The following is a 14,340-nucleotide window of genomic DNA, read 5'->3' as shown; positions in this document are numbered from 1 at the left end:
GATCTTCCCTTCTATAGATCCAGGCTTCTATCTAGGATTATTGCCCTTCAAAATAAAGACATTTATTTTTACTTTTTTTTGTATTTAGCACAAAATTGTTTCTAATCTTGTTTGTTTGAAAATGTCTTTATTTCACTCTCAATTTTAAGAAGATGTGGAATATAAAATTCTAGCTTAATTTTTTTTCCCCAGCTCTTTAATAATGTTGCATTGTCTTCTGGCTTCCATTTTAACTGACAAAGAAAGCTTTTTTATACATTTTTTTTTCTTTCAGAATGCATTTTGTGCATATTTTTCCTGACCTGGTTTAACTTTTTTTTCCCTGTGTCTTTAAATGTCATCAGCTTGTTATGCTGTGTACTTAGTGGTGGTTTTCTTTGTATCTATCTTGTTTGGAGAATTAAGTTTTTGGATTGTCAGTTGACATCTTTCATGAATTTTGGAAAATTTCTGTTGTATATTTTCTACTTTCTCCTGCTAGAATGTCAATTATATCTAGATTTAATATTTTGATGTATTATCACTGGTCTCTTTGATATTTTTATTGTTTGTTTCTCTCATTTTGTACAATTGACATTGACCTTATTTCATTTCACTGCTAGTTTATTTTGCTGTGCCCAGTCTTATATTTCAATCCAAAAAATTATTTGTTCCAATATTTTTGTTATTCCTTTTAAACTTTTTATTGAAACATTTTAGCAATTCCTTTCCTTTTTAGAATTTTCCCATTTGCCCAACCAATTTGTCTATATTTTACTTTAAACAATTTAAAAATATCCAATTGTTATATTAAAGTTTCTATCAGCTAATTCCAATACCAGTGTCATCTACAAATTTAGTTTATTTCCATCTTTTTAAATTTTGATTAGAATTCCCTTTTACCTCTTTTTAAATAATTTATTTTTAACACATATAGATATGCAGATGAGACAGATGAGACTACATTGTATTATCTTCTGTTATATAGTATTGAGTTTTTTCTGGAAGGCATTAAATAATTCTTTGATCACCTTGATCTTGTCTGAATTTAGTTCTGGTTCAATTTTAGTTTTGCTTTCAGAATTACTATGCAACTCTTCTTTTTTCTTTCTTTCTTTCTTTCTTTCTTTCTTTCTTTCTTTCTTTCTTTCTTTCTTTCTTTTTAACAGAGTATGGTCCTTATTTTTATGTGTTTTTTTAAATGAAAGTTCAAAACTTAAATATCTCCTTAGCAATGTACCTCAAAAGATTGTTTATTTCTCAGATGTTATCTGATAAGGATCATATAATTTGGGGCTTTAAATGCATATCTCAGGATTCAGTCAAGGGCCCAGAAGCTCCACTACACAGATTTCTGCATCTCTGTTATTGTAAGAGCCTCCTGTTGGGTACTGTTCCCTCCAAATAGCCGCCATTTGGTCACTTATTTTATCTGTCTGCTCTATCCAGCAAGTCTGCCTTCCAATGGGCTGTAATTTCTCTTTTGGCTGTACTTCCAAGGTTCAGGAATGACCCCAAACAGAAAGCCAGCCAACAGTGTTTACACAGCTCCCCTTCAAGGAGTCCCTTTTTCGAGGTTCAGATGTCTGTGCTATCTGTTCTCTAATACATGAAGAGAGTCACTCCATATGGCTTGTCAAATTTTAGAATTGTTCAGAGTAAGAAGATAAGTTTAATACCAACTCTGTTGTCACAGCCAAACTCAGAAGTTAACATGAATTTATTTTTAAATACTGTTATATTTAGTTTGTAGTGACTATCCTAAAAATCGCAGACAGCTTACTGTTGTTTTTGTTGATTCTAGTATAAATTATTGTCATTTATTATGATGACTAATATGCTTTTATCATTATTGAAATTAGTTTATAATTCATCACAGTTTTAAAAGTCCCTTGTTTTTTTTTTTCTTGAATGACAACAATTTTTGTTTTCTTTTCTTCTGGGTATAATTCAGGTTTTTGTTTTTGTTACTTTATCCTCAGGAGTTGTGTTTAATTAAAATGGTAGCCATATTATCTGTTAATATTATAAACCATATTTATTTATTTGCCTTGAGTATTGTATGACATTTAGAAGATGTCATGCTCATCTCAATCTCCCACGTTATCAAATTTACTCTTAAATTGTATTACTTCTTTTTTGTGAGGGGGTTAGAGTTGAAGACTCTTTTTGTCATCCAGACTGGAGTGCAGTAGCACGAACACAGCTCACTGTATCCTCGACCTCCTGGCTTAGAAGATTCTCCCATCTCAGCTTCCTGAGCAGCTGGGACTACAGGGCCTTGTCACCATTCCTGGCTAATTTTTGATTTTTCATAGAGATGAGTTCTCACTATTTTACCCAGGCTGGTCTTTAATGCTTGTGATCAAGCAATTCTCCTGTCTCAGTCTCCCAAAGTGTTGGGATTACAGGCATGAGTCACTGTGCTTGGTAATTTGTATTATCTTCAGTTTAAGTATATTTTTACACTTCCTTTAAGTTTTACATTCATATTAATAGAAATTATTCCGATTTTATTCTAGATTTTTATTGGTTTTAGTATTTATGAATTTTCACTTTAAAGAATATTGTGATTTCTGAATTTTTTGTGTTTATTTATAATTTTACTGTAATATTTTTTCAATTATTACTTTAAAAAGTCACATAGGCCAGGTGCCTATGTGCCTGTAATCCCAACACTTTGGGGTACCGAGGTGAGGGGATTGCCTGAGCCCGTGAGTTTAAGCACAGTCTGGGCAACTTGGTGAGCTCTCATCTCTACAGTAAATAAAAAATTAGCCGGGCATGGTAGCATGCACCTGTAGTTCTGACTACATGGAAGACTGAGGTGAAAGGACCGCTGGAGCCCAGCAGGTTGACACTGGGGTGGCCATGAGCATGCTACTGCACTCCAGTCTGGGCGACGGAGTGAGACTCTAACTCAACAGAAAAAAGTCACATAGATGAATAGTTTATGTCTCAGTCGATTATAAAGCATATATTTTTCTTCATCTATGCAAACTAACTTTACTGCCTAAGAAGTGCTTGGGTCACATTTAAGATAACTTATATTTGTACATTTCTTTATGGAATTTATAGCTGTGGAGAACAACTCTGATGCCAGAGTTGTTCATCACAAACAAAACTAAAACAAAAATTAACTTGATTGGGTTTCTTCTAATGTGTCATTTTATTTTCTTTCCATTTCATTTCATTATATTTCATCTTCATCTTTGAAATTTATAAATATAATCAAATATGTCTCAGCATACTTTCCTATAATAAAAAATCCAGTCCCATGTGGTACATATACATGATGGAATATCACATAGCCATAAAAAAGAACAAAATCATGCACTTCGCAGCAACCTGAATGGACTTAGAGTCTATAATATTGAGTGATCTTTCACAGAAACAAAGAACTGAGTACCACATGATCTCACTCATAAGCAGACCTTGAACAGTTACCACAATACTATATGAAAAGGATTGGCAGTAGCAGGAAACTGCCAAAATGGGGGAGGGGAACCAGGATCAGCAGTACTGGGAGTCTGCCTGGGGAAGGGGGGACATACCTCACCAACAAGGGTACCCGCATAATGGATATTTGTATACCTAACCCTGCATTGTACCCCACATCTTTAAATTAAAAAAACAATTAAAAGTAAAAACAAACAAACAAACAAAAACAGACCCTTGTGGACTCCTTTTGTTTTGAAGCCTTAATCTTTTCTTCTATTTAGAATACTTTTCAGTGAAGGTTTTTGTAGAGAGATCACTGTAGATTCACTTGTAGTTGTAAGAAATAATACAGAGAAGACATGTATCCTCTTCCTTAATGGTAATATCTTGCAAAACTATATTATAATATCACAACCAGAATATTGACACTGAAGTAATCCACCACTCTTTGTGAATTCCCCAGTTTATTGTGTACTCATTTGTGTGTGTGTGCTTGCATGTACATGTGTTTATTTAGTTCCATAAAAATTTTTCATGTGTCTACCACCACAGTCAAAAAACAAACAGATCTATCAGCACAGGAGTCCTTGTGTTGCCCTTGTGTCCCCACATGCATCTCCCTTCCCAGCCACATCACCATCCTGAACCTCCAACTACAACTAATCTATTCTCCAGTTCTAAAACTGCATCTAGTCAAACATATCATATACATGGAATTATATAGTAAGCATTCTGTTGGTATTGACAGAATTATTCATTTCGTTATTATTTCTACTCCATCTTCTGTGTTGCTCATTTCAAAGTTTTCTTGTGTGTGTGATATATTTTATGTCTCTTTTCTCTTCTGCAATCATAGTCATCTGATCTTTTCAAATTTTTAGATTATTATATTTAAATGTATAGTAAGTAATTTGGATTATTTTAAAAATTGTTTCATTGTTACTACTTCCAGCACATCTTAAAATTCTGTAGATAATATTCTCTTAGAAAAATTTTCTCCTGTTCATGCATTTTTAGCTAGTGCAATCTCCTGTTTCTCCTTCATAGAGGCACCCTTACTTGTACATTTCAGAAATTCACTTATATAAGAAATATTTTCTCTGCTTTCTTATATTGATTTCACTGTTTTGAAATACTGGCTTTTTTCTAATACTTTCTTATTATTTTCTATTCATTTGTATGGAGGAATTATATATCAATAATGCTGTTCATTGATAATGCAAACACGAATGTCTGAGATTCTTTTGGGTCTATACCAAAATTAGGAAGAAAAACATCTATTTTGCTTTATGGTTTTGGGTGCTGGAGGAAGTTTGAGGTTGCCTTACATAGGAGGTTTTTACTTATTTGTTTTTTTCTGTTTTGCTTTTCCTAGATGTTATCAACTGATTTGTCACCCCATGCCCCAAATTTAGATGTTGAAGCTTAACTCCAGTGTGATAATATTTAAAAATGGAGTCTTTGGGGGTGAGGTCTTAAGAGTGGTGTCCTCATGATGGAATCAGTATTCTTACAAGTGCCCTTATAGGAAGAGAAAGAGACATCAGAACTCCCTCTGCCTTATGAGGACATGGCAAGAAGGCAGCCACTTAAAGTCCAAGGAGAGAGTCTTCAGCAGTCCTGCTGGGACCTTGTTCTTAGCCTTCAGAACCTCTAAAACCCTTAGAAAATAAATTTATTTTGTTTAAATCTTCCAATCTTTCATATTTTGTTATGGCAGTCTGAGCTGAACAAGACATCCCATTAGTATCAAAATGTTGAATTTTAAAATTTGCTTGCATTTTGAATATAGTAGTTAGTAAAAAAGTAGCAAAGTTTTATTGCTGAGCTGCCTTTTAAAGAGACCAGTTATTGATGTGATCATCACTTATGTATTTCTGTTTATCGTGTGTGGTTTTTCATTGTTGATACATATCCAGAAAGAGCTTAAATAATTGATATTTTCTTCTTAATAGCTGCCAGGTATTATTATATTGCTTCCAAGTATTTCCCAATAAGGTAAGAGTTATTTGTAGGTATAGGCTGCATTAGTGTTATTTATGAGAAGTTTTGACTTTATCTATTATAAATCCAAATAACTATTTCCTTAATCTGGTGATGAAACAACTCTAAGTTGCATGATTATTTTTAAAACTTTAGGCATTCTATATAAAAAATGACTTCAGTTTCTAATACTTTGGTAGGGCATATATTATTTGGTTTAATTCTAAGCAAAATTATGTAACAATAATATTTTCATAAGAACTAGATCAGCATATTTTCTTATGGTTTACAAATACATTTATGGATGGCAGACTATTTGACTATTTGCATATTTAAGTCAAGTGGCAATGCAAAAGAAACTGTCAGTAATTAAAACAGTATGTGCATTCCCATCTTATGAAGTAAATAATTTAAAGTAGAATTTTAACTAATCACAAAAACAACTAGAAAAAATTTTAGTCAGATTGATAAACAAATAAAAAGGCTTCTTGTTATAAAGTTGCGATAAATATGTCTTATTTCAAAAAAATTAGAATTTTGTAACAATTATCTTTCTAAGAAAAATATATACACATTGTCTTTAATTATTTTCAGAACAAAGCAGATTGATGGTGTGTTTTCATCTATTTATAGAGTATTTTAAAAACTAATTTAGCAATAAATACTCAAGTCTAGCTAATCATCCATAACTACATATGTTATATAGATATGTGAAATACAAGAAAAGTAGATGTTACATAATAATCTCCACAAGAAACATCTCAAGGGAGAAATAGAGAGAGAGAAGATAGAGAGAGAGAGAGCAAGAGAGAGAAAGACAGACAGAGAGAGAGAGAGAGAGAGTCAGAAATCTGGTATCATGATCTCAACCCATAGAATAAACTAGACAGGGAAATAGTGACTCTTTTGGAAGTATATGATCAATAAATATAATACAAATTGGGCTTCTCAGAATAAGATAAAAAGAGGCTTGATAAAACATAACCTTTAAATAAAATCTGGAGTCTTAAAACATAATACCACAAATGTGCAGGGTTTGATCACAATTACTCTTCATATCGAGAATGAGATTTTAAATTGAATGAGAAAGCACAATCAACAGATGCCAAGACAAAGATTACACAGATGTTAAAATTGTCTGATAAGGATTGCAAAGCATCTATCATAAGGATGCTACAATGAGCATTTACGAACATGCTTGAAACAAATTTTAAAAAAATAGAAACTCTCAGCAAAGTTATATAGAAGATATAAAAAAAATCAATAAATGGAAATTCTAGAACTACAACATAAAATAACCAAAATAAAAAAACTAAACTGAAGAGATGGGTTTAGCAACATTTTGGAAAAGAGAGAGCAGTGAATCAGTGAACTTAAAGATATAGTAATAGCAATAATTACCAAATCTAAACAACTGAGAGAAAATAATGAACAAAATCACAACATGAAGATGTAGCTATAATAAATGATCTAAAATTAGTGTTACTGTCAATTACAAAAGAATATGAAAAAGAGATTGAGAATGAAAAATTATTTAAAGAAATAATTATTGAAAATGTTCTAAATTTGGAAAAATTTTAAAAAATAACTAAATATTTAAGAAGATGAGAAAACTACAAATACCATAAGCCAAAATAAATCCAAACCTAGCCTAATTATGGTCAATACCTCAAAAATTAAAGGCAATGTAAAAATTTTTTAAAGTGACTGGAGAGAAAAATGAAAACTACAAATAGTGGAAAAACTATTCGAATAAGAGCAGATTTCTCATCAGAAAGCATGGAGGCCAGAAAAAAAAGGCACACCATTTTTTAAGTATTGTGAAAAAATAACTGTCAATGCAGAATTGTATATCCAATGAAATTATATTTAGTTGGAAAATAATGACAACTTCAGATGAAGGAAAATCAAAATTAGCAACTTAAGAAAAAGTCTTGGAACATTAGAAAAAAATATGAGAACAAAAATATGGGTGAATGAAAGTTTTCTTTCATCTTTTAATTAAAAATATCTTAGATAATTGAATAAGAAGTATATTACTATCGAATGGTTTGCTAATCAACCAATTCACAATGCTTTTTAAGAAAGTAAATTCTATGGTTTCATGTCAAGTTGCTATAATAAATCACCTGTCATTCATATGTTCAAAAGATACAATTGCTCATCTTGATTAATACAATGGTGTTTAGAACGAATGTTATATTTATCATTGTTTTAATTCATGTTTTCTTCCTTCACTTCCTTGTCTTTGAGACACTTTCTTGTCTCTTTCTTTTGCTGCCTCCCTAAGGAGGCTTTTTTTTTTTTAATGGGGACAGTAAACACAAAATTCAGAATATCTGCTTCTCTAATTCTGTGTTTTGATGTTGCTTCTTGCCATTATTTGTAATCTCTGAGTTCCAAATTAATTATTAATAAGATAATATCACATACCTCATAGGGTTTTTGTGCAGGTAAAAATAGTATAAGATTTCTAGCAGAATTATGAGATGTTAAGTAAAATTTAGCACTCCTGTCTCTTCCTTATTTCAGCCTCAGGTTTACCCTTCTAACTACACCCACAGGAGTGCACAGACGAGTTTTTTTTTTTCTTCTTCTTCTATGCTCTTTATTTATTCTTTAGTAAACTTGATTTGTATCTCTAATTTTTAGAATATTTTTATTTCTTTTATTTTTTATCTAGCCATCCCGTAATAGTAGTACATTCTTTCTCTCTCTCTCTTTTTCCAAACTTGCTTGTTTTTCTGAGCTATTACCGGCCCACCTGTCAACAGGTAAAAGTTTCTACTGCTCCTTATAGACATTACTGCCACTGCTATGTTAAGAGGTGCTCTCATAACTTATAACTGAGGTTCATATGTGAAGAAATCCTCATTTATCATTTTCCCTAAATAATTCGTTATTTTTCCATAATTGCAGTTATTATTCTCCTAATAATTGTTTGACCATTGCCAGCTTGAAAACAGATACATCGTGTAGATTAAAAATGATTTTAATATAACTGATTTTTAAGAAAATAAACTTAAATTTTTATTTATTGAAAATATGTGAGCTGGGCTCGGTGGCTCAGCCTGTAATCCTGCGCCTTTGGGAGGCTGAGGTGAGTGAATTGCCTGAGCCCGGGGTTCATGACCTGCCTGGGCAGCGAGACCTCTTTTCTACAATAAATCAAAAAATCAACCGGGCATAGTAGCGCATGCCTGTAATTCTGGCCACTTGGAAGGCTGAGGCGGAAGGATCACCGGAGCCCAGCAGGTCGAGGCTGCGGTGGCCGTGAGCGACACTGCACTCCAGTCTGGGCGACAGAGTGAGACTCCAACTCAAAAAAAAAAAAAAAGAAAAGAAAGAAAATATGTGATAAGAAATTTGAGAGTCAATGTATTCTTTACACTTAGAAAGCAGATATCATATTTCAGCATTGCATGGTGTTTGTTACAATCTGAGACTAGTTCAATTCTTTTTTTCCTCCAAAAAAGGATATTCAAATCACCAAAACACAGAATTAATATTTCTGTGGGTAGAGAAAGAATGTAGTTTTTTTTTTCTTTTTTATGTTTAAAATTCAGGAAGGACATCTTCAGAACCTTCCACACAGTATAAAATTAGCCATCAACACATTTTTGCAAATAGAACTCTCACATAACAGTACTATAAATACATAAAAAATATATTTTGTTGATATTTAATTACTTCTGTTCATAATAAATCTCTGATGTCCATTATGGGTAGTTTATATTACTGATACACCATTATCTTGACACATACTTAGTCAATTACTTGTGTTTGCAGGTTTCTTAGGCTTATTCATACTTAATGAATCATGATTAGCAAAAGAAACTCAGTATTTTCGAAGCTCCCAAATGTTAAGCATAAAATATATATTTCATTTAATCCACAGGGCTCTTAAACTTACTATTATATAGGAGAATGGAAAATTACAATGGAAAGAAAGACAAATAACAAGTTAGGTAGCTGAGGTATAACAGTCTGCCAAATTGTTATGAGAAGCCTGCATTGTTTACTGTGCAACAAGTGAAACAGCATTCTCTATTGTGTGGAAATAAATACGGAGTGGTTCCCTCCATTCTGAGGAAAAAAAAATACCATATAGGATCACTCTCATTAAAGGAAGCTCAAAGCTATTGAGATGTATTACTAACATTATACATGTGTTTATTTGTTTTCTTTTTAGCTGAAAAATTTGTTTTTCTACCTGAAGAAAACTATTTCCTTTCTTACTTGAAATGATCAGAAAGGATTATGACTCACAGAGCAGAAACCATGAGGAGACCACAAAATAATAAGTGAAATAAAGAGATTAAATATTTAGTTGAAATTCAAACCTACGCAGTGGAAGCTCAGCTTTTGGTATTGTATGTGAATTCCAACCCCAAAGAATTTTTCAAAAATCATAACATGTAAAAACTAACACTGGTATTAAGTAAGTTTTATTGGATTAAAACTCTATTATTTTATTCTTTGCTTTACAAGTTTTTACTCGACCAAAAATATTTACATAATACAAGTTATACAACTGAGTTTCTGTTACATTGGTTTATTGTATTCGACCGTGAAATGGAATTTTGTTATGGGAAAGGAGTTAATCAAAATTTGTGAACAACACATAGCTAAGCACAGCAAATACACAAAGAGTAACATAATGAAATGATTTCTGGTCCATTGAGATTCGGATCCCTTTAGGGAGATAAAACAACTAAAAAAAAAAAAAAGAAAACTGGAGAACAATATATACAAACTTTGTTGTTACATAAAGTTTACAAATATTGTAAAAATTTTAGCAGAGAAAGTGTTTGTTGAAGCTTGAATAGTAGGATGAGGTCTCATGGAGGAGACATTGTTAGCTTTCAAGCAAAAATCATAGTGTGACTAGGAACAGCAGAAAGAATGGAGTCATTAGCCAAGGAATACCAGCAGCCTCCAGATACGAGAAAAGATTTTTTTTTTAAGACTATTCTCCATAAAGGGATGAAATCCTAAAGTCATCCTTATTTTTGGTCAGTAAGACCTATGCAGTTCTTGTCATTTTTAGCACTATAAGTGTAGGAAAGGCAAAGTTTTACCTCTGCCCTCTTAGGGCTCCAGTTGGGTTTTTCTATTCATAGGAGAAAAGCATACAGATTTAATATGTTTGGCATGATAAAGGGATTTTTATAAGGAAATGAAGACCCAAAGAAGTGGCAAAACCTACAAGCTTTTGTAGTTATTTCAACATATAGAGATAATTGTGAAAAAACAACGATATTATGTGGGGAGGCTAAAAAAATATGAGAATTATTTTAACCAGGTGTGTCAAAATTCTCTTGTCTACAACTCCCCATCAAAGAATGTTTCTTTTCTCTTGGAATGGAGGATTTCATTCACATGGGATTTTTCGTCTCCTGTTTGCAGAGAAAGATTAGAATCCTCTTCTTGCACCGGTTGTTTTTCAAGTGCCTTTAGCTTGAAGTAATCCTATATGTCGAAGTGACATATTTTCAGGTGAACTATTCTGCTACTTATCATAAAATAATAAATTTGTATTGCTTTACACCACTGCGTTTTTGGTAATTTGCTCTAGAATGCCTAGAAGCTTGACTAGTCATTATTCTAAGTATAAGAATCAATACTCAAATGAAGAGGGACATCTTTTATTAATGATGGAAGAGTAGAAATCAACATAAAATGGGAAAAAATATAAGTTTTCAAGCCAAAAAACGAAGATGAAATGAAAGGAAATGTTGATGATGAATATAATATTTTTACAAATTAGATTAAGTGGCAGCACATAAAATTCTTCTATCAATACCTTACTTTAATATAAATTAAATTATATTTAATATGAAAGTATAATATATATACAAAATATCTTACTGAAATAGGAGAATTTCAGATATGTATATAAAATAGGCATCATATATTAAAATGCTTCATTCAAATATATAAACATAAATATCTCAATTTTGTTTTTAAAAGGCATGTCCATTACAAAAGAGTTATCTGTAAGGTAACAATGACTTCAAGTATATTTTTTCAATTATTTATCTTTTATATTAATGATAAATTGGTCAAAAAACAGCAGATGCTGGTGTGGCTGTGGAATAAGGGGAACATTTTATATTCATGATAAATTTAAATACCCATATATTTAATTTAACCACTTTCAATATAATCCACATACCAAACTATTAAAAGTAGCACACAGAAAGCCCTATCATTTATTTAATCATGAACCCATCTTTAGTTCATCAAGTTTTTTGTTCTTTATTAGCACCAAATGCCTCACAAACTTTAAATAACTCCCTTCCTCTTTTGATTTCTATTATTTTGAGTGGAAACAATTGTAATGAGTACTAAGCTTTTACCTAGTTCCCTTCTTTCTTCAGATAGACCCCAGTGATATTTTACTGATTTGCGTGTATTTCATATGCACTATTTTGAGACCTTCTTAGTTACATTAACAAATCAGATTTCAGGGTCTTTGAATAATTCTGAAATACTTATCTAAATACTCAATTATCACATTTTATCTTTGCAAATAAAAATGAACTATGAGAAAGAGCACTGTCACGAAAACTTCAATCTTTTATGCCTTCCCATTTCATAGGGTTACCTATGTTTAACACTGGTTCCATAATAACACTTCAGTGACGAAAATATGCTTTCAAACTAGAAGATTTTTTAAAATTTAAATTTATTTATTATACAGTTGTGTGGTACAAACAAGGATTTACTATGTAAGTAGGCTGCATACAAGTGAAATTTGGGCTTCTAGGTGGCTTTCACTCACCCTGGTAGTGAACCAGGTACCCTTTGTGTTTTCACATGCCCTCCCCAACCTCTTGCCTCCCTCCCTCCCCCCCCTAGCACTGCCCACCCACTGACAATCCCACCTTCTACCTTTGTGCTAATGTGACTAGTGATCAGGACCCACTTTTTTTTTTTTTTTGAGTTGGAGTCTCACTCTGTCGCCCAGACTGGAGTGCAGAGGCCACTCCTGGCCATGGCAGCCTCGACCTGCTGGGCTCCAGTGATCCTTCCGCCTCAGCCTTCCAAGTAGCTGGAATTACAGGCATGCACTCCCACCCCCGACTGATGTTTTGATTTATTGCAGAGATGAGGTCTCGCTGCCCAGGCGGGTCTCGAACCCGCGGGCTCAGGCAATCCATTCACCTCAGCCTCCCAAAGGCACGGGATTACAGGCTGAGCCACCGAGCCGGTCTAGGGCCTACTTATGATGGAGAACATGCAGTATTCAGTTCTTTGTTTCTGTGATGTTTCACTTAGTATGATGATCTCCAACTGCATGCAAGTTGCTGAGTTGCTATGATTTTGTTCTTTATGACTGCATAATACGCCACTGTGTATATGTGCCATATTTTCTTTATACAGTTCACCTTCAATGGGCAACAAGGTTGGGTCCATGTTTTTGCTAATGTGAATAGTGTAGCAATAAACATTTGTGTGCAGGTATCTTTTTGGTAGAGTGATTTACATTCCTTTGGGTATATTCCCAAGAGAGGAATTGTTGGACCATGGGGAAGATCAATTTTTATTTCCTTTATGAATCACTGTACTGTTTTCCATAGAGGCTGAAGTAACTTACATTCCCACCAAAAGGGTAAAAGTGTTCCCTTTATTCTGCAGCTGTTCCAGCACCTGTTGTTTTTTGACTTATAATGATAGCCATCCTTATCAGAGTTAAGTGGTATCTCATTGTAGTTTTGGTTTTCATTTCTCTGATGATTAGTGAGGCTGGGCATTTTTTCATATGTCTGTTGGCTGCTTGTATGTCATCTTTTGAGAAGTGTGGTGTTCATACCCTTTGCCCACTTTTTAATGGGATTGTTTGTCTTTACCTTTCAGTTGGTTTGAGTTTCTTGAAGATCCTGAATGTTAGGCTTTTGTTAGATGCATAATCCGCACATACATTTTTCCCCATTCTGTGAATTGTCTCTTTACTCCCTTGATGGTTCCTTTCACTGTGCAAAATGTTTACAGCTTGATGAGGTCCCGCCTGTCCATTTTAGTTTTTTGTAGCATTCTCTTTTGGGGACTTGGTCAAGAATTCATTGCCTCCTCCAATGTCCAGAAGGGTGTTCCCTACTTTTTCTTCCATAATTTTTTTTTAAATCAATATTTTTTATTATGATATTGTGGGGTACAGTAAAGGGTTAGGTATACAAATATGCTTCATTCAGGCCCCCTTGTTGATAACAGATGTCTCCCGTCCCCAGACAGGTGTTTACTACCATTAGTCCCATCTCCCTTCCCCCCCATAATTTCCCACCACCGTCAGTCATTTTTTTATGGTAGTGCGTTGGATGATCAAGGTCCACTATATGAGTGAGAACATGTGATACTCAGATCTTTATTTCTGTGAGAGGTCACTCAGTATTATAGACTCTAGTTCCATCCAGGTTGCTGCGAAATTCATAATTTTGTTCTTTTTTATGGCTGCATAGTATTCCATCATGTATATGTTCTACATTTTTTTAAACCAGTCCTCTTTTGATGGAGAGCATGGTTGGTTCCAGGTTCTTGCTATTGTGAACAATGCTGCAATAAACATTCATGTGCAGGTATCTTTTTTATAGAGTGATTTGAGTTCTTCAGGGTATATTCCCAGTAGGGGGATTGCAGGGTCATATGGGAGGTTGATGTTTAGAGCTTTTAGGAATCACCACACTGCTTTCCACAGAGGTTGTGCTAGTTTACACTCCCACCAACAGTGTAGAAGTGTTCCCTTTTCGCCACACCCTCTCCAACAACTGTTATTTTTTGAGTTATTGATAACTGCCATTCTGACTGGAGTTAGGTGGTATCTCAGTGTGGTTTTGATTTGCATCTCCCTGATGATTAGTGAGGTTGAGCATTTCTTCATGTGTCTGTTGGCTGCTTGGATGTCTTCCTTTGTGAAGTGTCTGTTCATATCTTTTG

The sequence above is a fragment of the Carlito syrichta genome, unplaced genomic scaffold, assembly GCF_000164805.1.
Source record: "Carlito syrichta isolate Samal-C Ts95f unplaced genomic scaffold, Tarsius_syrichta-2.0.1 Scaffold311616, whole genome shotgun sequence".
Lineage (NCBI taxonomy): Eukaryota > Metazoa > Chordata > Mammalia > Primates > Tarsiidae > Carlito > Carlito syrichta.
This window is presented reverse-complemented; position numbering follows the sequence as displayed.